The 27,486-nt window shown below is 41.1% G+C and overlaps 1 protein-coding gene across 2 annotated transcripts in view; it reads left to right on the top strand.

Moving 5' to 3' along the window:
• The window catches only part of HDAC8 (histone deacetylase 8), a 451,824-nt gene that overhangs the window by 371,549 nt on the left and 52,789 nt on the right, over positions 1 to 27,486 (top strand). The window contains exon 8 of one of the 2 annotated variants that reach the window (XR_013959790.1): positions 26,376 to 26,557. The exons of the other annotated variant lie outside the window; for it this stretch is intronic. The gene's annotated coding sequence lies outside the window, so the exon portion shown is untranslated. The remainder of the gene's footprint in view (positions 1 to 26,375; positions 26,558 to 27,486) is intronic. 2 annotated transcript variants of the gene reach the window in all.

Genomic DNA, 27,486 nt, shown 5'->3' with positions numbered 1-27,486 from the left:
TTTCTCCCTTTAGTATCTGAGCACACATTAGCACCTCTATTTCCCCAGCATTTGATTTAAGGTGAGGATGCTTCATGTGTCTCCAGTATTCTGCTAGGGAGAAAATTCATACTTTCATCCAGCCATTTATCATGTCATCATTAAGCATGTATAGGATCCTTACTATATCCTAGGCCCTGTGCTATATAGATATAAGAATACATACTCTCTATTCTCAGAGAGGTCAACATCTACTAGTGAAGAGAATTATAATCCAGATGGTAAGTACTGTAGTAGAGATTCATGCAAGGTTGCCTTGAAAGCAGAGAAGACCCAGGGGATATTGTGGAGGTGGGACGAAGGAAGACCCTGTGGAAGTTTCATGGAGGAAATGGCACCTACAGAGTAAGTTGGATTAATCAGGTGTAGGTGGGGACATTTAAGTCAAGAATGAGGTTAAAGTGTATATACATCAGGAGCCCTTGGTGAAACCCAGGCATAGAGTCCAATATCACCATATGCCAGGCTGCAGTGGAGACCTGGAAAAGCTCAGAAGGGCCTAAGTGTCATGCAAATTTGGTCCTGAGCTACTACCCAGCATTCCCTATCCACCCTACCCTACATTATTTTTCTTTACAGTATTTATCACCATCTGACATATATCCTTGCTGTTTATTTACTATCTGTTTCCTCCTATTAGAATGTGAGCTACCTGAGGGCAGGGATTTGTTTTGTTCACTGCTCTATCTCCTTTGCCTACCACATGCACATGTTTGCATTCCCTGGCTATAGTAGGCATTCGATAAATATTCTTAAATAAATGAATGATTGAAATAAAATGAGTGAACTAATATCCTGAGAGCTCTAGGGAAGACAGAGAGGATTAAAATACAGGCCTAACCCCCAGGAGCTTACAGGCTAGTAGGAGATATAACATATGGACATGTGAACCTATTACTTTTTTCTCTCTCTTCCTTTACTTCCTGCCTTCTTTCCCAGTACTTTCAGACTGTCCTCTGAGCCTTCAAATTTCATTCTATCACCAACATTTCTTCAACCCATCCAGGATTCTGCACTCCCAGACAGTGGCCCTTGTTCCAACACACACCTGCCTATTCTCCTGGCTCGCCCATCCAAAACCCCATTTCAGATAGCTGATAGCTGCCTTTATCTGCTAGGTGTTAGCATGATCAAACTAATTTTCACTAATGTATGAACCACTTCCAGAACAGTCTAGGCCCTAGACTCTAGGGCAGGGGTGGGCAAACTTTTTGACTCGAGGGCCACAATGGGTTCTTAAACTGGACCGGAGGGCCGGAACAAAAGCATGGATGGAGTGTTTGTGTGAACTAATATAAATTCAAAGTAAAGGAGCGGAGGGGAGAGCAAGAGAACCCTCCGCTCTTTCGGCTCTGCGGGCCAGATAGAACAGCCGAACGGGCCGGATCTAGCCCACGGGCCTTTGTTTGCCCACGGCTGCTCTAGGGTATATTTTCTAAAGTTTTTGTTATGGAAATTTCAAACATATACACAGAAGAGAGAAGAGTATAATGAACCCCCATATAGCCATCACTCTGTTTCAACAATTATCAACATTCTGCCACTCTTATTTTTCTATTCCACATTTTTCTTGAAGTATTTTAAAGCAAATCCTGGGTGCCATACCATTCCACGGTTGCTGGCCTATAAATATTTCAGTATGTTTCTCCAACAGATAAGGGCTTTTTCTTAACAACAATACCACTTTCAAATTTAACAAAATTAATAATTCCTTAATATCATCGAATACCAGTAACTGGTAAGTTTTACCCAATTTTCTCACAAATATCTTTCTGCATGGATTTGTTCAAATAAGGACCCAAACATGGTTCACACATTAGGCATATACTTTATAGGTTTAAGGCCACTTGGTAGAATTCCAGGCCTCTTAGGAAAGTGGGGACTAATCAAAGCCTCTCTGAACATCACCTCAGGGTGGCATCTCCATTGCTGGAAAAAAGTGCCTAGCCATCCAAGTCCCTCATCAGATCTTTTTCCTGTTCCCCAATAGAGGTATTGTTGCCTCAAGGTGGGGTGGGGAGGGGAGAGGAAGGAGAACCAGAAAAAAACGCCTTGCAACCAGCTTTCTGCTCTGCCTCTTGTCCAGAAACTCCCAATCCAACCCCCATCCTGCCTGACCTCAGAAACATTTAGTTCAGCTGTGTAAAGGTAATTGTAATTGCAATCATTTCTGGGAGCTGCTTACCATTATGCCTAATTACAGCACAGCGCAATAATCTTTATGTGTATCATTAAAGATATGTCAGATTGACTTTGTCATGAGTTTTATTTAGTTTCAATACAAAACTGTTCCAGTACACACAACCTTCAGAGTTTGTTGCTCCTGGTCTCTACCAGAGAGCAAGAAGGCCAGTTGTCAGCAAGCCAGCAGCTGCTAAGCATCCAATCTCATCCTATCCTGTCTCCTCTCTCCCATCCCATCCTTTCCATTTCTGTGTGCACTGGCTCTGCTGCAGCCCAGGCCGCAAGTGCCCACCTGCCTGCCCTTCCTCTCTACCTCTCCACAGGCTGCGCATCTTGGCTTGAAGCAAAATGATTCACATTTACAAACAGAAACAAACAAAACACTACAGGCTCTACCACCAGCATCAACTGCTGCTTCCCCTGTCCCCAGGGATCTCAGTCAAGCTTCTTATTGATTTAATCCATGCAACATCTTTATTATTCTCCCCATTTGGGGGACAGGAAATATGAGATGAGCCAATGTGTCCAAAGTCATTGAGTTCATCATCAGCAGAACCAGAGGCTGTGGCTGCTAAGCGAGAGCCAAGGCCAGGTCAGGCCCTATCCGTTAGGCATCCATCTCTAGTAATGGATACATTTTCAATTTTCAAACATAGTAAGAATGCTGTCTATGCTGCTGAGCAACTTCCTGAGAAACAAGCACATGAGAGATTAGGGGTGGGGGTTAGAGAGCAGCACTTTTCCAGCTCATGTTTGCAAGTTGTGGGAACCAAGTTGATAGCCTGGACCAGGAAGCTGCAGAGGTCTTGCCTTGTCAGTACATTGTCAGGCAGCCTCTGCCACTAGGTTTCTTGCTGCTTGCTAGCACCAAAGTAGCTCCTAATCAGGTAACCTAGTGTGGAAGAAGCATGAATACCATATCAAATCATTGTGAAATGAATATTCCCTTTGGGTCTTGTGCAAATCCAATAAGTGAGTTTGGCACACACATGCTCAAATGCTCATCCAGCCTTGAGTGAGGGCCATCTTTGTGACCTTCTCTGTGTTAAGTAAAGCTGCCATGTGGTTTTTTTTATCCTGAAACCTGCACTCACAGCCTAATGGGGAAGAAGGGCATGTAAACAAATGTGGCTAAGTGGGTCGGAGGGCTGCGAAGAACCTCATGGAGACACAGAGGAGGTAACAAGAAACTCTGCCTTTGGAGTCAGCTAAAATATCAAAGAACTGGATCTTAAAAGATGAGTAGGAATGGCCTAGGCTGAGATGGGAGGGCTGGGCATTCTCTGCAAAGGGAATGTTAAGCAGAAAGGCAGAGAAGTGTGGCACAGCATGAAGGGACCCAGGATCCCTTTGCAGTTGTAGGGTGAACCAATTTGCATTAATGTATCTCAAGGCCTCAACAATTTAAGGTCAGACTTTCATGTGGACCACCAATCCAGTTTACTGAGTTACCATCCTTTGCTTCCCTGACCTGTTTTTGTGCCATCCTTTTGGCCTTTTTGCAGTTCCTCTGCACTTACCTCAAAAGCTGATGCATTTCAATTTGTTCATTCTAAATTTTTCAGCAATCTCATTAGCCCACTGAATGGCTTAGCTATGTAGTCTAGGTTTCTTAGAGCAGCAAAAAGAGGCCTTTTTCCTAGAGTGAAACCTAAGGGAGCAGATCTGCTGTGGGAGGAATGGCACAAAATCTCTGAGGACACCTGGACTCCATGTGCTAGGCCTTTTCTGCCCCATGTCTGTTCTCAACCAAATGTCCTATTTGTTTAGTGGCTAACTGCTGATTTCATTAGAGGGACATTAAAACATTGTTAGTTTGAATGTGGCAAGGTAATGAATCACCCTTGTGTGGACTCTTCTTAATTCTTTATTGTTTAAAGTATTACATATGTCTCCTTTTTCCCCCATTGACCTCTCCCCGCACCCTCCCACCCCCCAGCACATGCCCTCACCCCCCTAGTGTCTATGTCCATTTGTTATGCTCATATGCATGCATACAAGTCCTTTGGTTGATCTATTACATGCCCCACACCCTCCCCTGCCTTCCTTCTGAGGTTGGACAGTCTGTTCTATGCTTCTCTGTCTCTGAATCTATTTTTGTCATCAGTTTATGTTGTTCATTATATTCCACAAATTAGTGAGATCATGTGATATTTATCTTTCTCCGACTGGCTTATTTCGCTTAGCATAATACTCTCCATGGACTCTTTTTTTTTCTTTATTGATTAAGGTATTACATATGTGTCCTTATCTCCCCATTCCCCCCCCCCCCACCTCCCACTCATGCCCTCACCCTTCTGGTGTCTGTGTCCATTGGTTAGGCTTATATGCATGCATACAAGTCCTTTGGTTGATCTCTTCCCCTTACCCCCCGCCCTCCCCTACCTTCCCTCTGAGGTTTGATGGTCTGATCAATGCTTCTCTGTCTCTGGATCTGTTTTTGTTCATCAGTTTATGTTGTTCATTATATTCCACAAATGAGTGAGATCATGTGATATTTATCGTTCTCTGACTAGCTTATTTCGCTTAGCATAATGCTCTCCATGGACTCTTAAAGAAACTTTAGGGATGAGCCTCAGTGTACCATTATTATTCTGCTTATGAGCTTCAACCCTATCTAGACCATTGAAGAGACCCAACATCCACAAGCAAACGTTTTTGTAATGAAAGTGAGACCCCATCCATATGTCTAGCCTCTAGAGCTTTTCACAAAACTTCTTCCATTGACCCTCATAAATAACCCTTGAAAGTTGGCATTGTGAGGATTTGTGTCCCCATTCTACCAGTACAGAGACTGAGCCCTGAGGGGTTACGTGATTCCACGTAGTTCCCATGTTACTGAAAACCAAGCCTCTGATTACAGTGCTGGGAGATTTCCTACTACACTGAGCTGCCTGCTGCTGAATCAGCCTTTCCCCCATTGCAGAATGGATGCAGTCAGAGGCAGCATTCACACATTTCAGGATAGCACACAGTCTACAGGTTCCTCTCACTGTTCATAGAACACCTGCCTTAAGAAGGACCTCCAAAAGTTTGCCATGTTAGCACCAAACTAGTACAGTAGATAGTGAAAAAAGAATAAACTTAACTAAGGAGGTAAAAGACCTGTACTCAGAAAACTATAGGACATTTAAAAAGAGATACAGGAAGGCATAAACAGATGGAAGAACATACCATATTTATGGATTAGTAGAATCAACATTATTAAAATGGCCACACTACCCAAAGCGATGTATAGATTCAATGCACTCCCCAATAAAATACCAACAGCATATTTCACAGACTTAGAACAAACTCTCCAATAATTCATATGGAATAAAAAAAGAGCCCAAATAACCACAGCAATCCTGAGAAAGAAGAATAAACCTGGAGGAATCACAATACCAGATATCAAGTTGTATTACAAAGCCACTATTCTCAAAACTGCCTGGTACTGGCACAAGAACAGACATATAGACCAATGGAACAGAACAGAGAACCCAGAAATAGACCCAAGACATTATGCTTAATTAATATTTAACAGAGGAGGCAAGAGCATACAATGGTGTCAAGAAATAAAATAAAAATAAAAAGCTTCTGTACATCAAAAGAAACCATCAACAAAACAACAAGAAAGCCCACTACATGGGAGAACATATTTGCCTATGTTATCTCTGATAAGGGTTTAATCTCCAACATTTACAGGGAACTCATACAACTTAAAAAATGAAGTTAAACAATCCAATCAAAAAATGGGCAAAGGACCTAGACACTTTTCGAAAGAGGATATACAGTAGGCCAAGGGAGACCTATGAAAACATGCTCAAAGTCATTAATCATCTGAGAGATGCAAATCAAAACGACAATGAGGTACCATCTCATACCTGTCAGAATGGCTATCATCAACAAATCAACAAAGACAAGGGCTAGCGAGGATGTCGAGAAAAAGGAACCGTCGTGCACTGCTGTTGGGAATGCAGACTGGTGCAGCCACTGTGGAAATAGCCAGTATGGAGTTTCCTCAAAAAATTAAAAATGGAGAGAATCGAAGATGGCTGCCGATGGGAAGGCAGACTGCAAGATAGTGTGTGGGTGAGAAAACAAGGGGAGAGTGTGTGGTCGCATGGGGAGTGTTTGTTGGTGAGTTGAGGAACAGCTATACTCCAGGAGACTGTGGGGGAATGTCAGACGGGGCTCCCCTGACCGGGCAGCCCCCACGGCTGCTGGGTTCCCACCTGGAGCGACCGGCTCAGACGCAGAGACCACGCCATCGTGAAGGGGAAAGTGGATGTTATCGGAAGCATGAAAAGCCCGGGGAATCTACAACTATGGCACTGAACAGCTGTAAATAAGAGAACACCGGTCCCCAAGTGGCGTAAGCATGCAGATTCAGAGGAGCTCTACACTCCCTCACGAAAAGGTCAGATTTTGCCTGGGATAAGGTGAGGTCTGTTGTCCCAGAAGCAGAGAGAAATACACACACAGGAACTGGAGGACCGGGGGAAGTCTACGCCTAGAAAAATCCGTGGCTATTGCGGCTGGTGTGATCTGTGAATGTGGAAGGGGGGCCGCAGAGTTGCTAACAGAAGGGAACTCTAAAAGGCAACCCATTTTGATCTGGGCGCAAAAGGACAGCCTAAAAATTTTAAAGTGTGCCAGCTGCTTAGACCCAAGGGGAAAAAAGACTGCACAGACTTGTGCGCAGCCCCAAAGTTCAAACATTTACTCTGGCTCTTTTTTTTTTTTCCATCTTTAAATCCTTGCTTCTGATTACTAAGCCCAACACACAGGAACACCCAATTGGGAACACTGTAAGAGACTGCAGGGTAAAGTTGTTTTTCTGGAACCTGGAAACCAGAGAAATAGATCTGGGGCAACTCACTCCCCCAAATCTGTATTAAGTGCCACAGGGGAAACAAAATCTAAACACTAGCTAGAGAGGACCTATAGACCCAGAGGTCAATCCAGAAACACTGCCACCCAGGGGTTGAATCACAAATTGACTCTTGTGTAAACACAAATAAAGGAATACAAGAAATAAAGACCCACTGCCTGCTTAAAAATTAAGACTGGCTTACAACACTGAGGAGCAGTGGAATGCAGGGAACTTCAATACTGTCCTGACTAGGAAACAGGCGTGCCAAACAGAACAGTAGAGGAAGTGAATGACCTTCACTACTGCACATTTTTAATTTTATTTTTTTCATCATTTACTAAAGAAACTAATTTTTTTCTTTTTTCCTCACTTGATTTTACCTTTTTAATTATTACATTTTTATTTTCAATCAGTATTATTACTACTACTATTTTACCTTTTTTTTTAAAAAAAAGTATCATTTTATTTTCTCTTTATTTGACTTTAGGATTAGTGTTTACATTCTATTTTCATCTTTCCTTTAGCATCATTTTACTCTATCTCAACTTTACCTTTATGCCATCACTCTCTTCCTCAGTTTTCCCTTTTTGTTGTCCTATTTTTCTTACCCTATTCCTGCGTTAGATTTTCCCATTTCCTTCTTTTTACCCCCTGTTAAAATTTAACCATACTTATATATCTAATTTCCAATCACCTTCTCCAAATCCATACATGCCTCTTTCTTCTCTTTCTTCACTATCCAAAATTTTTTTTCTCTGTCCTTTTTTTGTTGTTTGCTTGATTGTTGATTATATCAATATTTTAAGCTTGTTTGTGAGATTGTTTTGCATTTTCTTTTTTTTCTGTTTTCCCTCGCCTCACTTGATATTAGTTGTTGTTTGTAGTTTGCATTCATCTCCAGGTACTTGTTGCTGGCATGTGTTGGGATTAGTGGCTGTTCTACTGGAGTTTTCTCCCCATATATATAGTTTGTTGCCCTCTTCTTTCTTATTCTCTCTCTTTTCTCTCTTACTTTTTTTCCTTTTCCCAATTTCATTTTTGCACTCCTTTTTTTTCCTCTTCTTCTTTCTCTCCTATCCTCTAATTCATATTTCTCTGATGGTCACCTTTATTTGGGGTAATTAATATCATGAATACATTTGTGTTCAGTGCCTTGTGCGTTGTACCTTGTTGTGTTGTATTTTGTGCCTTTAAACCAACGCAGGAGAGAGAGAACTACATAACGAGACACCCGGAGAAGAGAGATCATAGGGAGACAAAGAAATAGCCCACATATGAAAGAAAAGAAGGCATCACCAGAAAAGGAAGTAAACGAAATGGAAGCAAGCAACCTGTCACAGAAAGAATTCAGAGAAATGGTCATAAGGTGGCTGAAAAGAATGGAAGTCAAATTTGACAATATGTGTAAGAACCAAGAGGTAATGAAGAAGAACCAAGAAGAAATGAAAAATGACATTGTTGCTGTAAAGAACTCAATAGAAAGCATCAAGAGTAGACTAGAAGAAGCAGAGGACTGCATCAGTGAGCTAGAAGACAAAGTAGGAAAAAATACCCAAGTAAAGCAGCTTCTAGGAAAAAAAAAAATCAAAATGCAAGAGGAGAGCTTAAGGGAACTTTGGGACAACACAAAACAAAACAACATCCACATAATAGGGGTGCCAGAAGGAGAGGAAACTGAGCAAGGAATAGAAAACCTATTTGAAGAAATAATGACAAAACTGATGAACAAAAACAGATCTAGAGACAGAGAAACATCTATCAGACCATTAAACCTCAGAGGGAAGGCAGGGGAGGGTGGGGGTAAGGGAGGAAGATCAACCAAAGGACTTGTCTACATGCATATAAACCTAACCAATGGACACAGACAACAGGGGAGTGAGGGCATGAGGCGGGGATGGGGAATAATGGGGGAATAAGTACACATATGTAACACAGAAATCAATAAAAAAATTAAAAAAAAGAAAGAATGACAGAAATCTTCCCTGATATAGGGAAGAAAACACCCACACAAATCCAAGAAGCTCACAGAATCCCAACCCCTGATCAGACTAGCGACTGATTTCTCAACAGAAACATTCCAGGCCAGAAGAGAATGGAATGAAATATTCAAAGTCATGCAAAGGAAGGGTCTGAATCCAAGAATACTGTACCCAGCAAGGCTATCAATCAAAATTGAAAGTGGAATCAGGAGCTTCACAAATGAAAAAGGACTAAGGGAGTATATTACCACCAAATCAGCAATGCAAAAATGCTAAATGGTCTCCTGTAAAAAGGAATAGGAATTGAAGAAGGAACACGGGGGTAAAGAATAAAAATGGCGACAAAAGAGTACCTATAAATAATAACTTTAAATGTAAATTGATTAAATGCCCCAATCAAAAGACATAGGGTTAGAGATTGGATAAGGAAATATGACCCAGATATCTGCTGTCTACAAGAAACCCACCTCAGAAAAAATGACGCACACAGACTGAGGGTGAAGGGATGGAAAAAAGTTTTTCAGGCGAATGGAAATGAATAAAAAGCTGGGTAGCAATACTTATATCTGACAAATTAGATCTCAAAGTGAAGGACCTAAAAAGAGATGAAGAAGGCCACTTCATAATACTAAAGGGAGCAATCCAACAAGAAGAAATAACTCTGGTAAACATATACGCACCCAATATAGGAGCACCCAAATACATAAAAAAAAACTCCCGGAGGATATCAAGGGAGAGATTGACAGCAATAGAATCATAGTAGGGGACTTTATTTTTTTTTTTTTATTTTTTTTAGCACTGTTAATAATTTTTATTTTATTATTATTTTTTTAAATAAATCTTTATTCAGATTATTACAATTATTTCTCCTTTTTCCCCCCATAGCTCCCCTCCACCCGTTTCCCACCCCACCTTCTGCCCTTACCTCCCCCCCACTGTCCTCATCCATAGGTGTATGATTTTTGTCCAGTCTCTTCATGAACCCCCCATACCGCTTTCCCCCTGAGAATTATCAGTCCACTCCCTTTCTATGCTCCTGATTCTATTATATTCACCAGATTATTCTGTTCCTCAGGTTTTTAATTCACTTGATTTTTAGGTTCACTTGTTGATAGATATGTATTTGTTGTTCATAATTTTTCTCTTTACTTTTTTCTTCTTCCTCTTCTTTAAGAATACCTTTCAGCATTTCATATAATACTGGTTTGGTGGTGATGAACTCCTTCAGCTTTTTCTTATCTGTGAAGCTCTTTATCTGCCCTTCAATTCTGAATGATAGCTTTGCTGGGTAGAGTAATCTTGGTTGTAGGTTCTTAATATTCATCACATTGAAAATTTCTTGCCACTCCCGTCTGGCCTGCATAGTTTCTGTTGAGAAGTCAGCTGACAGTCGTATGGGTGCTCCCTTGTAGGTAATTAACTGTTTTTCTCTTGCTGCTTTTAATATTCTCTCTTTGTCTTTTGCTCTTGGCATTTTAATTATGATGTGTCTTGGTGTGGTCCTCTTTGGATTCCTTTTGTTTGGGCTTCTGTGGGCTTCCTGGACTTGTAAGTCTATTTCTTTCACCAGTTGGGGGAAGTTTTCGGTCATTACTTCTTCAAATAGGTTTTCAGTATCTTGCTCTCTCTCTTCTTCTGGCACCCCCATAATTCTGATGTTGGTACGCTTGAAGTTGTCCCAGAGTCTTCTTACACTATCTTCAACTTTTTGGATTTTTTTTTTGCTTTTTGCTTTTTCGGTTGAGTGTTTTTTGCTTCTTTGTATTTCAATTCTTTGACTTGATTCTTTTGTTCCTCTAGTCTGTTGTTGGGTCTCTGTATAATATTTTTTATTTCAGTCAGTGTATGTTTAATTTCTAGTTGGTCCTTTTTCATATCTTCGAGGGTCTCATTATATTTATCGGCCTTTTCTAGGATATTCTTGAAAAGCCTTATAACCGTGGTTTTGAATTCTATATCCAGTCGTTTGTTTTCCTCCATTTCTTTCGTTTGTGATCTGTTTCTTTGGTGCCGCATTTTCACTGCTTCCCTGAGTTGGTAGGGTAGATTTGTGTGCTAGGTTTCCTATATGGCCCAGTGGGTCGGCCTCCCCAGTTAACCTGAGGTGAACACTCTTGGTGCACCCCTTTGTGGACTGTGTGTACAGCCTTGTTGTAGTTAAGTCTTGATTGTTGTTGGTATCACTGGGAGTAATTGACCTCCAGGCCAGTTGGCTGTAAGGATCAGCTGTGTCTATGTTGGGAGAGGTTCGGTGCTGGAGACAGCCTTATAGGATTAGACTTGCCAAATTGCAATAGCCTCTGTGCTCAGCTTGGATAAGGTGGAGTCTCAGGGCGGAGCAGATAGTCTTGGCTTCCAGTCAGCCTTGCCCTTGCGCACATGTGCGCGCCTTCAGACCTCTGCCTTTCCCAGCTCGAGTCTCCGCCTGAGAGTCCAGACTCCCCCCACAAGAGCGTGGGTCCCCAGGGGCTCGCCTGGAACTGGGGTTCACTGCAGTCAGAACTGGGGCTCAGTGCAGTCAGGATCCTCTGACTCCCTTCCACTAGGGAAAGCCTGTGGCAACCTCCACAGCCTTTGTGCGCACTGGCCCGCGCGCGCCTTCAGACTTCTGCCTTTCCCAGCTCGAGTCTCCGCCCGAGAGTCCAGACTCCCCCCGTAAGAGCGCGGGTCCCCAGTGGCTCGCCTGGAACTGGGGTTCAGTGCAGTCAGAACTGGGGTTCAGTGCGGTCGGGAGCTTCCTTCCCCCTTCCGCCAGAGAAAGTCAGCCAGGCTCTCAGCCGCCCTTCCTCTCTGCACGCACTAAGACCCTTTGCCGTACCTCCAATTCTCTGTGAGCTTTTCTCTTTCCTTCTAGTTGTAGAATTTTCACTCAGCCAGCTTTCCTGTGGTTCTGGATGGTGTCCGTTCTGTCTTTTAGTTGTAGTTTTGAAATTGTTGGGCGAGGCAGCAGTTTAGGTGTTTACCTATGCCGCCATCTTGGTTTCTCCCCATAGTAGGGGACTTTAATACCCCACGATCACCACTGAACAAATCCTCTAAAATAAATCAGCAAAGAAACTTCAATCCTAAATGACTCACTAGACCAGATGGAACTAATTGACATCTTCAGAACATTTCACCCCAAAGCCACAGAATATACATTCTTCTCATGTGCACATGGGTCATTTTCAAAGATACAGCATATATTGGGTCACAGAAAAAGTCTATTCAAATTCAAGAATATAGAAATCATATCAAGCATCTTCTCAGATCACAGTGGCATAAAACTGTAAATCAACTACAATAAAAACAACCCAAAAAACTCAAAACCACTGGAGACTAAATAGCATGCTATTAAATAATGACTGGGTTACCAGAGATATCAAGGAAGAAATAAAAAACATCATGGGAAGAAATGACAATGAAAACACAACAATCCAAAATCTATGGGACACAGCGAAAGCAGTCTTAAGAGGGAAGGTCATAGCTCTACAAGCCTACTGAAAAAAACAAGAAACAATGATAATAAATTACCTAACTGTACAACTCAAAGAGTTAGAAAGAGAGCAACAAGAAAAGCCCAGTGTAAGCAGAAGGAAGGAAATAATAAAGATCAGAGTGGAGAAAAACGACCTAGAGACCAAAAAAAAAAAAAAAAAAATACAAAAGATCAACAAAATCAAGAGCTGGTCCTTTGAAAGGAAAAATAAGATTGATGAACCTCTAGCCAAGCTAACCAAGAAGCAAAGAGAAAGGACCCAAATAAATAAAATCAGAAATGAAAGAGGAGAAATAACAACAGACCCCAAAGAAATACAAAGGATTTTTAAAAATACCATGAACAACTCTATTCCAACAAACTGGACAACCTGGAGGAAATGGACATATTCCTAGAAAAATACAAGCTTCCAAAACTCAATCAGGAAGAATCTAAACATCTCAATAGGCCAATGACTATGGAAGGAATTGAAGCAGTCATCAAAAAGCTTCCAGCAAACAAAAGCCCGGGGCCAGACGGCTTCACAGGGGAGTTTTACCAAACATTCAAAAAAGAACTAAAACCTATCCTCCTCAGACTATTCCAAAAAATTCAAGAGGAAGGAACACTTCCAAGCTCCTTCTATGAAGCCAGCATCACCCTAATACCAAAACCAGATAAAGACAACACAATGAAAGAGAATTACAGGCCAATATCCCTCATGAATATAGATGCCAAAATCCTCAACAAAATTCTAGCAAATCAAATCCAGCAGTACATCAGAAAGATCATACACCATGACCAAGTAGGGATTATCCCGTGGAAGCAAGAATGGTACAATATCCGGAAATCAATAAACGTGATGCATCACATAGACAAATTGAGAGATTAAAATCACATAGTCATATGAATTGACGCAGAAAAAGCATTTGACAAAATCCAACACCCTTTCTTGATAAAAACTCTCAACAAAGTGGGAATAGAAGGATAATACCTGAATATAATAAAAGCCATATATGACAAACCAACAGCCAACATCATACTCAATGGGCAAAAACTAAACTCATTTCCCCTAAGAACAGGAACAAGACAGGGATGCCCACTCTCACCACTCCTGTTCAATACAGTACTGGAAGTATTAGCCATTTCAATTAGACAACACGAAGAAATAAAATTGGAAAAGAAGAAGTAAAGCTGTCCTTATTTGCAGATGATATGATATTGTACATAAAAAACCCTAAAGACTCCATCAAAAAACTATGAGACTTAATAAATGAATTCAGCAATGTAGCAGGATACAAAATTAATGCCAAGAAATCTATGGCATTTCTGTACACCAATAGTGAACTTACAGAAAAAGAGATTAAAAAGCAATCCCATTTACCACCACATCAAAAAAACTAAGATACCTAGGAATAAACTTAACTAAGCAGGTAAAAACCTATATGCGGAAAACTACAGGACACTGAAAAAAGAGATAGAGGAAGATGTAAACAGATGGAAGAACATACCATGTTCATGGATTGGTAGAATCAACATCATTAAAATGTCCATACTACCCAAAGCAATCTATAGATTCAATGCACTCCCCATTAAAATACCAATGGCATATTTCACAGACCTAGAAAGAACTTTCCAAAAATTCATCTGGAATAAAAAAAGACCCCGAATAGCCACAGCAATCCTGAGAAAGAAGAACAAAGTAGGTGGGATCTCAATACCAGATATCGAGCTGTATTACAAAGCCACTGTTCTCAAAACAGCCTGGCACTGGCACAGGAACAGACATATAGATCAATGGAATAGAATAGAGAACCCAGATATCGACCCAAACCACTATGCTCAATTAATATTTGACAAAGGAGGCATGAACATACAATGGAGTCAAGACAGTCTCTTCAATAAATGATGTTGGGAAAATTGGACAGATACATGCAAAAAATGAAGCTAGATCACCAACTTTCACCATACACAAAAATAAACTCAAAATGGATAAAGGACTTAAATATAAGATGGGAAACCATAAAAATACTAGAGGAATCCACAGGCATTGAAATCTCAGACATATGCCGAAGCAATTTCTTCACCGATATAGCTCCTAGGGCAATGGAAACTAAAGAGAAAATAAAGAAATGGGACTACATCAAAATAAAAAGCTTTTGCACATCAAAACAAACCATCAGCAAAACAATAAGAAAGCCCACTGTATGGGAGAACATATTTGCAAATGTTATCACTGATAAAAGTTTAATCTGCAACATCTACAGGGAACTTATACAACTTAATTAAAGGAAGATAAATGATCCAATAAAAAAATGGGCAACGGACCTAAATAGAATCATTTCAAAAGAAGAGAGAAGGAAGGCCAAGAGACATATGAAAACATGCTCAAAGTCACTAATTATCCAAGAGATGTAAATCAAAACGACAATGCGGTACCATCTCAGACCTGTCAGAATGGCAATCATCAACAAATCAACAAACGACAAGTGCTGGCGAGGATGCGGAGAAAAAGGAACCCTCATGCACTGCTGGTGGGAATGCAGACTGGTGCAGCCACTGTGGAGAACAGAGTTTCCTCAAAAACCTGAAAATGGAACTCCCATTTGACCCAGTAATCCCACTTCTAGGAATATATCCCAAGAAACTAGAAACACCAATCAGAAAGGATACATGCACCCCTATGTTCATAGCAGCACAATTCACCATAGCTAAGATTTGGAAACAGCCTAAATGCCCATCAACAGATGAGTCGATTAGAAAACTATGGTACATCTACACAATGGAATACTACGCTGCTATAAAAAAGAAGAAATTCTTACCATTTTCAGCAGCATGGATGGACCTAGAGAGCATTATATTAAGTGAAATAAGCCAGTCAGTGAACGAAAAATACCACATGATCCCACTCATTTATGGAAAATAAAGAACATTATAACCTGATGAACAAAAAGATAGATACAGAGGCAGTAAAGCATCGAACAGACTGTCAAATTACAGTGGGAAGGCTGGGGAGTGTTGGCGAGCGGGGGAAAAAGATCAACCAAAGGACTTGTATGCATGCATATAAGCACAACCAATGGACACAAGACACTGGGCGGGGGGGTGGGATGAGGGCATGCATGCGACGGGGTAGGGGAGGCTGGGGGAAGGTCAATGGGGAAAAAAAGGAAATATATGTACTAATATATGTAATACTTTAAACAATAAATAAATAAATAAATAAATAAATAAATAAATAAATAAATAAATAAATATGGAACTCCCATTTGACCCAGTGATCTCACTTCTAGGAATATATCCCATGAAACTAGAAACACCAACCAGAAAGGATATATGCACCCCTACGTTCATAGCAGCACAATTTACAATAGCTAAGATTTTGAAACAGCCTAAGTGCCCACAGCAGATGAGTGGATTAAAAAACGGTGGTACAAACTGAACCTCCCAAAAAAGCCAAAAATTGGAACCAATTTCACATGGAATTTGGAAAATTTTTTTTCCTTTGCATTCATCTCTCAAACTTAGTTTTTATCTTTGACCAACTGAACATGACCAAAAACCCAAACCACATTTAACCTTATCAAAAACAGAAAAAAGAATAAATAAATAACTTTCTAAAAAAGAAAAAAAATGTGGTACACCTACACAATTGCATACCACGCTACTGTGAAAAAGAAGGAACTCTTACAATATGCCACAGCATGGATGGACCTGGAGAGCATTATGCTAGGTGAAATATGCCAGGGGGAGAAAGATAAATATCACATGATCTCACTCATTTGTGGAATATAATAAACAACATAAACTGATGAACAAAAATAGAGCCAAAGATATAGAAGCATCTAACAGACCGTCCAACCTAAGAGGAAATGCAGGGGGGCAGAGGGGGTAAGAGATCAACCAAAAGTCTTGTATGCATGCATATGAGCATAACTAATGGACACAGACAGGAAGGGGGTGAGGGCATGTGCTTTGGGGTGGGGGTGACTGGGGAGAGGTCAATGGGGAAAAAGGAGACTTATGTAATACTTTAAACAATAAAGAATTTAAATTAAAAAAATAATACTGCTGAGCAAGAAAAAAAAGAGTGATAAAGAGCAACATTGTTTGTATCAGTCTGCATTCCCACCAGCAGGGTTCCTTTTTCTCCACATCCTAGCCAGCACTTATTGTTTGATGTATTGATGACAGCCATTCTGGCAGGTGTGAGATGGTACCTCATTGTGGTTTTAATTTGCATTTCTCTGATGATTAGTAACCTCGAAAGTTTTCTCATATGTCTCTTGGCCATTTGTATGTCCTCTTTGGGGAAGTGTCTATTTAGGTCTTCTGCCCGTTTTTAATTGTGCTGTTTGTCTTCCTTTTGTTGAATTGTATGAATACTTTATATATTTTGGAAATTAACCCCTTATCAGATTTATCATTAGCAAATACGTTCTCCCATACAGTAAGTTCCCTTTTTATTTTGATACTGATTTCTTTTACTATGCAGAGGCTTTTTATTTTTATGTAGTCCCATTTGTTTATTTTTCCTTTGTTTCTCTTGCTCTAGGGCAGTGGTCGGCAAACTGCGGCTCGCGAGCCACATGCGGCTCTTTGGCCCCTTGAGTGTGGCTCTTCCACAAAATACCATGGCCTGGGCAAGTCTATTTTGAAGAAGTGGCGTTAGAAGAAGTTTAAGTTTAAAAAATTTGGCTCTCAAAAGAAATGTCAGTCGCTGTACTGTTGATATTTGGCTCTGTTGACTAATGAGTTTGCCGACCACTGCTCTAGGGGATGTATCAGTAAAAATTATGCTATGTGAGATGTCTAATGTTTTGCTGCCTATGTTTTCTTCTAGGATTTTTATGGTTTCCCGACTTATATTTAATTCTTTTATCCATTTTGAGTTTATCCTTGCATATAGTGTAAGTTGGTTGTCTAGTTTCATTTTTATTTCTTTTCTTTTTTTAACAAGTACCTGTCCAATTATCCCAACACCATTTATTGAAGAGACTGTCTTGACTCTATTGTATCTCTTGACTCCTTTGTCAAATATTAATTGAGCATAACGGCTTGGGTTGATTTCTGGGTTTTTGGTTCTGCTCCATTGATCTATATGCCTGTTCTTGTGCCAGTTTCCTCAAAAAACTAAAAATGGAACTGCCATTTGACCCATTGGTCCCACTTCTAGGAATATATCCTAAGAATCCTGAACCACCAAATCAGAAAGAATATATGCCTCCCTATATTCATAGCTGCATTATTTACAATAGCTAAGATGAAAACAGTCCAAGTGACCATCAGTAGATGAATTGACTAAAAAACTGTAGTACATTTACACTGTGGAATACTATACAGCTATAAAAAAGAAGGATCTCTTACCCTTTGAGACAGCATGGAGGGTCCTAGAGAGTATTATGCTAAGTGAAATAAGCCAGTCAGAGAAAAACAAGTATCACATGATCTCACTTATATGTAGACTCTAATGAACAAAATAAACTGACAAACAAAAAAGATCCAGAGACACTGAAGTATGAAACAGAGTGATGTATTTCAGAGGGAAGGGGGAGTGGGAAGAAATTAACAAATGAACTTATATGCATAAATGCATAACCCATGGACAGACAATAGTGTGAAGAAGATCTGGGAGGGGCAGGAGTGGGTTGGAAGAGTTCAATGGGGGGGGTACATCTGTAACACTTTTAACAATAAAGATCTTTTTTTTAAAGGGCAACCTTGAGAAGCAAATACACCTCCAAGATGTAAGTCATTTACTCCCTTCTTACTAGCAGGATCAGGTTCAACCTACATAAATCTATTTTAATGTATTTTAATTGTTTGTAAACCAAGTGTTTCCTGGACATGCCACTGACCATGAATAATTAGAGTCATTTTAATGACTGGGTTGTCGAAAGCAAATGGGAAAGCATACAAAAAGGAGTTGTTCAGAAGGGAAAGTCATTTATTAAAGCCTGAGTAGGAGCATTGTCTCAGCCTTCTCTAGTTGTGGTTTTTTTTTTTTTATGCTGTCACTAGAGCTGCCTGTTTTTCAGCCACTCTGGCTGCCCTTTATTTTTTATGTATCTCTCATGTTACATAATGCCAGCTGCTGACAACAACTAGGCTCAAGGAGCACATGTCAGAGTCACATTTACTCAATAAAGATGTATGGAGTGCCTACTACATGCCAGGCCTGTACCAAGTCTCAAGGATAAAGAAAATAATAAGGCCCGGTTCGCAACCTTGAGGAGGACACTGTCTACTGAGGGAAACAGGCACATAAACAATTACACTGTAATATGATAGGTGCTAGAATAGAGAGATGGATAGCAAATTGTGGGAACACAGAGGAGGAACTTACTCCATCTGTGGGAGATGGGGCCAATGCAGCAGAGAAGCAACATTTAGCAGGGGCTCAAGGGAAGCAGAGGAGTTGACCAGATAAAAAGGAGCAGGAAGAGATATTACAGTTCAGTGTGTCTATAGTTTAGCAGCCATAGCCCACACCATAGTGTGAGATAAGACTGGAGAAGTCAGTTGTGCTGGACTGTGAAGGTTGTTGTTTGTCCTGCTTTAGAGTTTGAACTCGGTCCTGTAGTCACTGAGGAGCCAACCACAGTTTTTAAGCAGAGGGAATGACATGATCAGAGCTGAATATCTGAAAGAAAGCTCAGGGAGGGAGGGGAGACGGAAATCAGTTAGAAGTTAACTCGGAGCGTGCCTTTGCATTGTCTTCCTTCTGGACTCCAGAAGCTCCTTGCCTGCATGTCTATTGCAGCACTTACCACAGAGCATTTGAATTAGTGTTTGCCCCTTCTCACTCCTTGAGGGCAGGGGCTGAGTCTCATTTATCTCTTCATGCCCAGAGACTGGCACGCAGGAGTGCTCAATATCAAGTGAATGCTGGTATCAGCAATGGAATCAATAGGTTCTAAGCAAGTACAACTTAGATTTTCTCCAAGTAACCACTCTGCTGGCTATACAGAAATGAATCCTACTCGGATGGAGGATCAAGTCCATCCATGACTTTTCCCCTGCTTCAGCCGAGCCCATCAATGTATCACTATCCATTACAAAGAAAGGATGTGCTAATTCAGAGAAGATAAGAAAGTTGCTTACAGGGCTGTGATGGTACTGGTTATGACTCAGTTCTCTGTTCTTTCTCATAAATTAATTTTGATGACTTTCTTAAAATATATCTTTATTGTCTTCATTTCTGCTCCTTCTGCCTATCTTACCTTCTCTCCCTTCCTATTTAAATTTTACTTATCATTCAAGGCCAGTTCAGTTGCTTCCTATCTCCTCCATGTACCCTTATCCATAGCCACCCCCACACTGAGAATTCAGAATCCCCACTTCAGTTCCCATAGCTCTAGAGAAATGACTCACCTCTAGCATTCATTTTGTCGTCATTATCCCAGTATCACTCTGCCTTTTTTACTAGACTGTAAGCTTCTCAAGGCCAGGGACTGTCTCCCCAGCACCTGCCACGTGCACCCTGCCCCAAAATATAACCAGTGAGTGTTTTCAAGTAATACCCAAAGCATAAGGGTGGGGCAAAAGTGGGTTTACAGTTATTCATATGGAAAATAATACAATGATTAATAAATAATAATAGAAGAATAAACTTTTTTCTACTCACAACTATAAATCTACTTTTGCTTGCTGTCTGGCTGCCCCCTAAGAGATAATGCCAGGCTTGGGGCTACCCTACGCATTTCTCTATCTTGTTGCACATGGTTAGACAATGTTTTTCTTATTTCCATCACCATTTATCCCCCATATACCCTCTTCCACCTCCATCCCCTGCAGTCACCACACTATGTTCCATGTCCATTAATTCTTTCTCTTTTTTTCTTTTTTGCTTAATCCTTTCACCAACACATCAACACCCCCCTCCCACCACCAGAGCTGTCTGTCTCTGCTTTTTCTACAAGTTTGTCTCTATTTTGCTTGTTAGTTCAGTTTGTTCATTGGATTCCACATATGAGTGAAATTATATAGTACTTTTCTTTCTCTGACTGGCTTATTTCACCTAGCATAATGTTCTCCAGGTCCACCCATGCAGTTAGGAAGGGTAAAATTTTCTTCCTTTTTAGAGCCGAGTAGTATTCCATTGTGTAAATGTAACACAGCTGTTTTATCCACTCATCTACTGATGGACACTTGGGCTGTTTCCAAATCTTGGCTATCTATACTTATAATAGGGTAATATGCAAATTGGTCAGAACGCCATCAGGTAATGACCGATCAGCATGCTGCACGCTCTTCAGGCACAGGTGGGTGGGAATTTGTGCCACCTGGGACATGAGGCTGACTCCCAGCCCAGCGCCTGGCCAGGGACATGAGGCTGCTTCATTGGCTCCTCATGTGAAAGGTGAGCTCGGATCCTCATTCTTATTCAGTGTAGTGGAGCATGGGAATTGGTTTATAGGATCCAGTCCCACTTGGGGAAATGTTACTACAGTCTGAGAGTAGATGTAAAATGGGGATCATATTTATTTGCCCACAGGTTTGCTGTAGAACAGACAGAGTCACCATCCTCACAGAATTCAGGATGCCCCACGTGCAAACCTAGAATGAAAAGTCAGCAACACCCCACATGGCCAAGAACTAGAAACCGTCCTTTGAAAGGAGCATATGCAACAGAACTGAGAGTCCCAGGAGGGCAAAGAGGAAAGCTGTTCTTGCTGTTAATTTCAGAGTGTAAGATGCAAAACTGGACTCAGAAAGTAGTGGCATAACACTGAGGCCATGCAGTCATGTGGCAACACTGAGACCATGGGACCCTTGGGACGAGCGGTTTCCGACGCCATGGGAACCCCCTGCCTCCACTCCAGCCTCTGGGTGCCGGCTACAGATGACCACATGTGCAGGGATGAGAGCTCCAGGCCTGCGGTGGTGGGGTTAGGAGACAGAGGACCTACTCCCATAAAGTCTCCCCAGCCCGTGCAACATCAGGCTGTGGGCGCGTGCCCACTGATGGCGTCACCAGGAGACGTCACCTAGAGGGGCCACTCAGGCGGTTTCCCTGAAGAGGGGTGTGTGCCCAGCTCAGAGGTGAGGAGGTACAGGCTTGGGGGCCACGCAACTCCCCGCAGCCCCTGCAGCATGGCCGGAGCTGAAGCTGCAGGTCCATCTGGCTGTCGCAGGGCTTGGACACTGCACTGGCCCTGATGCTGGCGACATGTGCTGGGTGCCTGAATCCAGGGAGCCGCCCAGACCCACTGTCCTTCCTAGCTAGACCACTCCCCTCCTGCATCCCTCACCAATCCCAGGTCTGACCCTCATCCTCCCCACCAGACCCCAGGGGCCCAACCTCCCAAATGGTGACCTTTGACTGTGCGCCCTCACCCTAACATTTCAGTCTCAGATCCTAACACCTCCCTTAACCCCCTCACCTCTGATCTAACCTTTAGCAGGAGCCATTGCCAACCACATCTGGTCCAGCACCACTCTCCCCCTCTAGCCCCCCACCTTCCTCCATGGAAGCTGCTATTGTTTCCCATGAACTCAAATGAAATAATTTTAATCAAAGAAGAATATGTCTGAGCAAAGACCTTGAACTAAAGAAGTAACTAATATACATGAGAAAAGTTAACTTCAAAGGTAATCATGTAATTTCAAAGGGAAGATACCTGGAACATTTAAAAAATCACAATATTTAGTACTGGAGAGGGTGTGATGGAACAGACACCTGATAGCACTGCTCCAGAGTACAGGGGAGGGCATTTCTGGAGACAGTTTGACAGGATGTAGCAAATATTCAGGCTCCTGGGCTGGATGATTACATTTCCAGGAATTTATCACACATAATAATCAAAAAGTTGCGCCAGATATCATCATAATAATAAAAGGCTAATATGCAAATGGTCATCATGCCATGACACTGTAAAGACTGAACAGCAGAAAGCTGCATGTGAGGCAGGCGCGGGTGGGTGGGGACTTGCAGCGTCAGTGGGCAGGGACTTGCGCTGGCCTAGGACGTGAGTCTGCCTCCCCACCCAGCGCTGGGCCAGGGGACGTGAATAGCAATAATATTTCCTCTAATTAACTCCCTTTTAATGTGCACGAATTTTGTGCACCGGGCCACTAGTTGTAAATAATATTGCAATGAACATAAGGTTGCATTTGTTTTTTTGAATTAGTGTTTTGGGTTTCTTTGGATAAATCCCACAAGTGGAATTGGTGGGTCATAGGGCAGTTCCATTTTTAATTTTTTGAGGTAACTCCATATCACTTTGCCCAGGGGCTACACCAATCTGCATTCCTACCAACAGTGCACAAGGGTTCCCTTTTCTCCACATCCTCACCAACACTTGTTGTTTGTTGATTTATTGATGATAACCATTCTGACAGGTGTGAGTTGATATTTCATTGTGGTTTTAATTTGCATTTCTCTGATGATTAGTGACACGAAGCATCTTTTCATATGTCTATTAGCCATCTGTATGCCCTCTTTGGAGAAGTGTCTATTCAGATCCTTTGCCCATTGGATTGTTTTCTGGTGTTGAGTTTTATAAGTTCTTTATAAATTTTGGATATTAACACCTTATCACATATATCGGCAAATATGTTCTCCCATTCAGTGGGTTGTCTTTTTTATTTTGTTGATAGTTTCCTTTGCTGTGCAACAACTTTTTAGTTTGATGTAGTCCCAATTGTTTATTCTTTCTTTTGTTTCTCTTGCCTGAGGAAATATATCAGAAAAAAATAATTGCTATGAGAAAGTCGAGTATTTTACTGCCTATGTTTTCATCTAGGATTTTTATGGTTTCAAATCTAATATTTAAATTTTCAATCTTTTTTAGTTTATTCTTGTGTGCAGTGTAAGAAAGTGGTCTAGTTTCCTTTTTTTGCACATATCTGTCCAATTTTCTCATTACCATTTATTGAACAGACTATCTTTAGCCCATTGTATGTTTTTGCCTCTTTTGTTGAATATTAATTGACTATAAAGGTATGGGTTTATTTCTGGCCCCTTTATTCTGTTACGTTGATCCATATGTCTGATTTTTTGCCAGTACCATGCTGTTTTGATTACTGTAGCCTTGTAGTACAGTTTGATATAAAGTAGTGTGGTTTTTCCAACTTTGTTCTTTTTGTTCAAGATTGCTGTCACTATTCAAGGTCTTTTGTAGTTCCATATAAGTTTTTGGAATATTTGTTCTAGTTCTATGAAATACCCATTAGTATCTTGGTAGGAATTGCTTTGAATTTGTAGATTGCTTTGGGTAGTATGAACATTTTAATTATGTTAATTCTTATCCATGAACACAGTATATGCTTCCACTTATTTGTATCTTCTTCCATTTCTTTCTTCAGTGTCTTATAATTTTCTGAATACATGTCTTTACATCCTTGGTTAAATTTATTTCAAGGACATGACTGTAATTAGTTAACAAAATATTGTAGGTAACAGTGTAGTCTGTTACAATACAGAAATGTATGCCCTAAATATAGTCAATATTGTGATAACTGTTTGGGGCCAGATGTGTTCTTAAAACATTGGGGGACCACTTTGTGAAGTACATGATTGTCTAAACACTTTGTTCTACATCTGAAACTAATATAGAGAAATATTTAATGTAAACTGTAATTGAAAAATAAAAAAAAATGTATACCCTAAAAAATTTATTCCTAGGTATTTTATTCTTCTTGAAGAAATCATGAATGCGATTGCTTTATAATTTCCCTTTCTGATAATTCATTGTTGGTGTATGAAAATGCAACTGATTTCCAAATATTTATTTTATAATCTATTTTACTGAATTCATCGATCAGGTCTAGTAGTTTTTTGGTGGACTCTTTCGAGTTCTCTATATACAGTATCAGGTCATTTTCAAATAATGACAGTTTTACTTCTTCCTTTCCAATTTGGATGCCTTTTATTTCTTCATCTTGTCTGATTGCTGTGGCTAGGACTTCCAGTACTATGTTGAATAAGAGTGGTGAAAGCAGACATCCCTGTCTTGTTCTTGATCTTAAGGGGAAGTCTTCTAGTTTTCGCCCACTGAGTATGATGATGGGTGTGGGTTTGTCATATATGGCCTTTATTACATTGAGGAATATTCCCTCTATTCTCACTTTGCTGAGAGTTTTTATCATAAACTAGAGGCCTGATGCATGGGATTCATGCACTGGTGGGGTCATGACCTGCAAGGATCAGCCCGCTGTGGGAGCACATCTCATCCTGGTCAGCCAAACAGCTGTGGACCCACCCTCTGAGAGGCTGCTCCTGCTGTAGGAGCACACTGACCACCAAGGGGAAGCTCCTGCATTGAGCGTCTACCCCTGGTGGTCAGTGCAAGTCATAGCAGCTAGTCGATCAGTCGTTCTGGTTGTTCCACCATTCAGTCGCTGGGCTTTTATATATATATAGATGAGTGCTGGATTTTATCAAATGTTTTTTCCTGCATCTATTGATATGATTCATGTGGTTCTTATCCTTTATTTTGTTTATATGGCATATCACATTTGTTGTTTTGTGGATATTGTACCAACCTTGCATCCTTGGAATAAATCCCACTTGATCATTAGTATTGTTGGACTTCGTTTGCTAACATTTTGTTGATGATTTTAGCATCTATGTTCATCAGGGATATTGGTCTATAATTTTCGTTCTTTGTCATGTTTTTATCTGGTTTTGGAGTTAGGATAATGCTGGCCTAGTAAAATGAGTTTGGGAGTCTTCCCTCCTCTTGAGTTTTTTGAAATAGTTTGAAAAGGATAGATATAACTTCTTCTTTGAATGTTTGGTAAAATTCACCTGTAAATCCAGCTGGTCCAGAACTATTGTATTTTGGGAATTATTTTATTACTACTTCAATTTCACCAGTTGTGATGTGTCTATTCAGATTCTCTGGTTCTTCCTGATTTAGTTTTGGAAGATGGTATATTTTTAGGAATTTATCCTTTTCATCCAGATTGTCCAATTTTTTGGCATATGGTTGTTTATAATATTTTCTTACAATCCTTTGTGTTTCATTGGTGTCAGTTGTTACTTCTCCTCTCTCATTTTTGATTTGATTCTTTTGGGTCCTTTTTTTTCGTGATGAATATGGTTAAAGGAGTGTCAACCTTGTTTATATTTTCAAGGAGCCAGCTCTTGGTTGCACTGACCTTTTGTATTGTTTTTTAGACTCTATTTCATTTATTTCTACTCTGATCTTTATTAGTTCCTTCCTTCTACTCACTCTGGGCTTTGTGTGTTGTTGTGTTGTTTTTTTTTCAAGTTACTTTAAGTGTAAAGTTACATTGTTTATTTGAGCTTTTTCTTGTGTTTTCTTTGTTTTGTTTTGTTTGTGTTTTTGTGGGGTTTTTTTTATTTGTTTGTTGTTTTGCTTTGTTTTTAGATAGGCCTGAAATGCTATGAAGTTCCCTCTTAGGGCTGCTTTCCCTGAGATTATGGGTTGTTTTGTTCTCATTTTCATTTGTCTCAAGGTATCTTTTGATTTCTTCCTTGACCTTATTGTTAACCCATTCATTGTTTAGTAACGTGTTATTTAGTCTCCATGTCTTTTTGTGTTTTTCAGTTTTCTTCTTGTGATTGATTTCTATTTTATAGCATTATGTTCAGAGAAAATGCTTGATATAATTTCAGTCTTCTTAAGTGTATTGATACATGTATTGTGTCTTAACATGTGGCCTATCCTAGAAAACATTCCATGGGCACTTGAAAAGAATGTATATTCTGCAGCTTTGGGGTGAGATGATCTGCAGGTATCAATTAAAACCATTTGAGCTAGTGTGTCATTTAAGGTTGCTGTCTCCTTGTTGATTTAGTCTGGAAGTTCTATCCATTGATGTCAATTGGATGTTAAAATCCCCTACTATAACTGTGTTGCTATCTTTGTCTCCCTTTTGGTCTATCAAGATTTGCTTTACGAGGAGAAACCAAGATGGCGGCATAGGTAAGCACCTAAACTGCTGCCTCGCACAACAATTTCAAAACAACAACTAAAAGACGGGACAGACACCATCCAGAACCACAGAAAAGCTGGCTGAGTGAAAATTCTACAACTAGAAGGAAAGAGAAAAGCTCACAGAGAATTGGAGGTATGGCAAAGGGTCTTTGTGCACGCAGAGAGGAAGGGCAGCTGAGAGCCTGGCTGACTTTCTCTGGCGGAAGGGGGAAGGAAGCCCCTGACCGCACTGAACCCCAGTTCTGACTGCACTGAACCCCAGTCCCGGGCGAAACCCCATGGACCCAGGCTCATACAGGGGGAGTCTGGACTGTCAGGTAGAGAGAAAGGCACCCAGAGACTCGGAGACCCAGGGGAGCCCAAGCAGGCAGGGTTCTGGAGGCGTGCGCGCCAGTGTGAACAAAGGCTGCGGAGGTTGCCACAGGCTTTCCCTAGCAGAAGGGAGTCCGAAGCTCCTGACTGCACTGAACACCAATTCTGACAGCACTGAACCCCAGTTCCAGGCGAGCCACTGGGGACCCGTGCTCTTACGGGGGGGAATCTGGACTCTCGGGCAGAGACTTGGAAGCCGAGGAAGGCAGAGGTCTGCAGGCGCGCGCATGCCAGTGCGCACAAAGGCTGCGGAGGTTGCCACAGGCTTTCCCTAGTGGAAGGGAGTCAGAAGCTCCTGACTGCACTGAGCCCCAGTTCTGACTGCACTGAACCACAGTCCCAGGCAAGCCCCTGGGGACCCATGCTCTTGTGGGGGGAATCTGGACTCTCGGGTGGAGACTTGGGAGCCGGGGAAGGCAGAGGTAGGCAGGTGCACACGCGCGCAAGGGCAAGGCTGACTGGAAGTCAAGACTGTCTGCTCCGCCCTGAGACTCCACCCCATCCAAGCTGAGCACAGAGGCTATTGCAATTTGGCAAGTCTAATCCTATAAGGCTGTCTCCAGCACCAAACTTCTCCCAGCGTAGACACAGCTGATCCTTACAGCCAACTGGCCTGGAGGTCAATTCTTCCCAGTGATACCAACAACAATCAAGACTTAATTACAACAAGGCTGTACACACAGTCCACAA

Source organism: Plecotus auritus (genome assembly GCF_963455305.1).
Source record: "Plecotus auritus genome assembly, chromosome: X".
Classification (NCBI taxonomy): Eukaryota; Metazoa; Chordata; class Mammalia; order Chiroptera; family Vespertilionidae; genus Plecotus; species Plecotus auritus.
The sequence above is the reverse complement of the archived record's forward strand: the minus strand, read 5'-3'. Positions and strand labels throughout refer to the sequence as shown.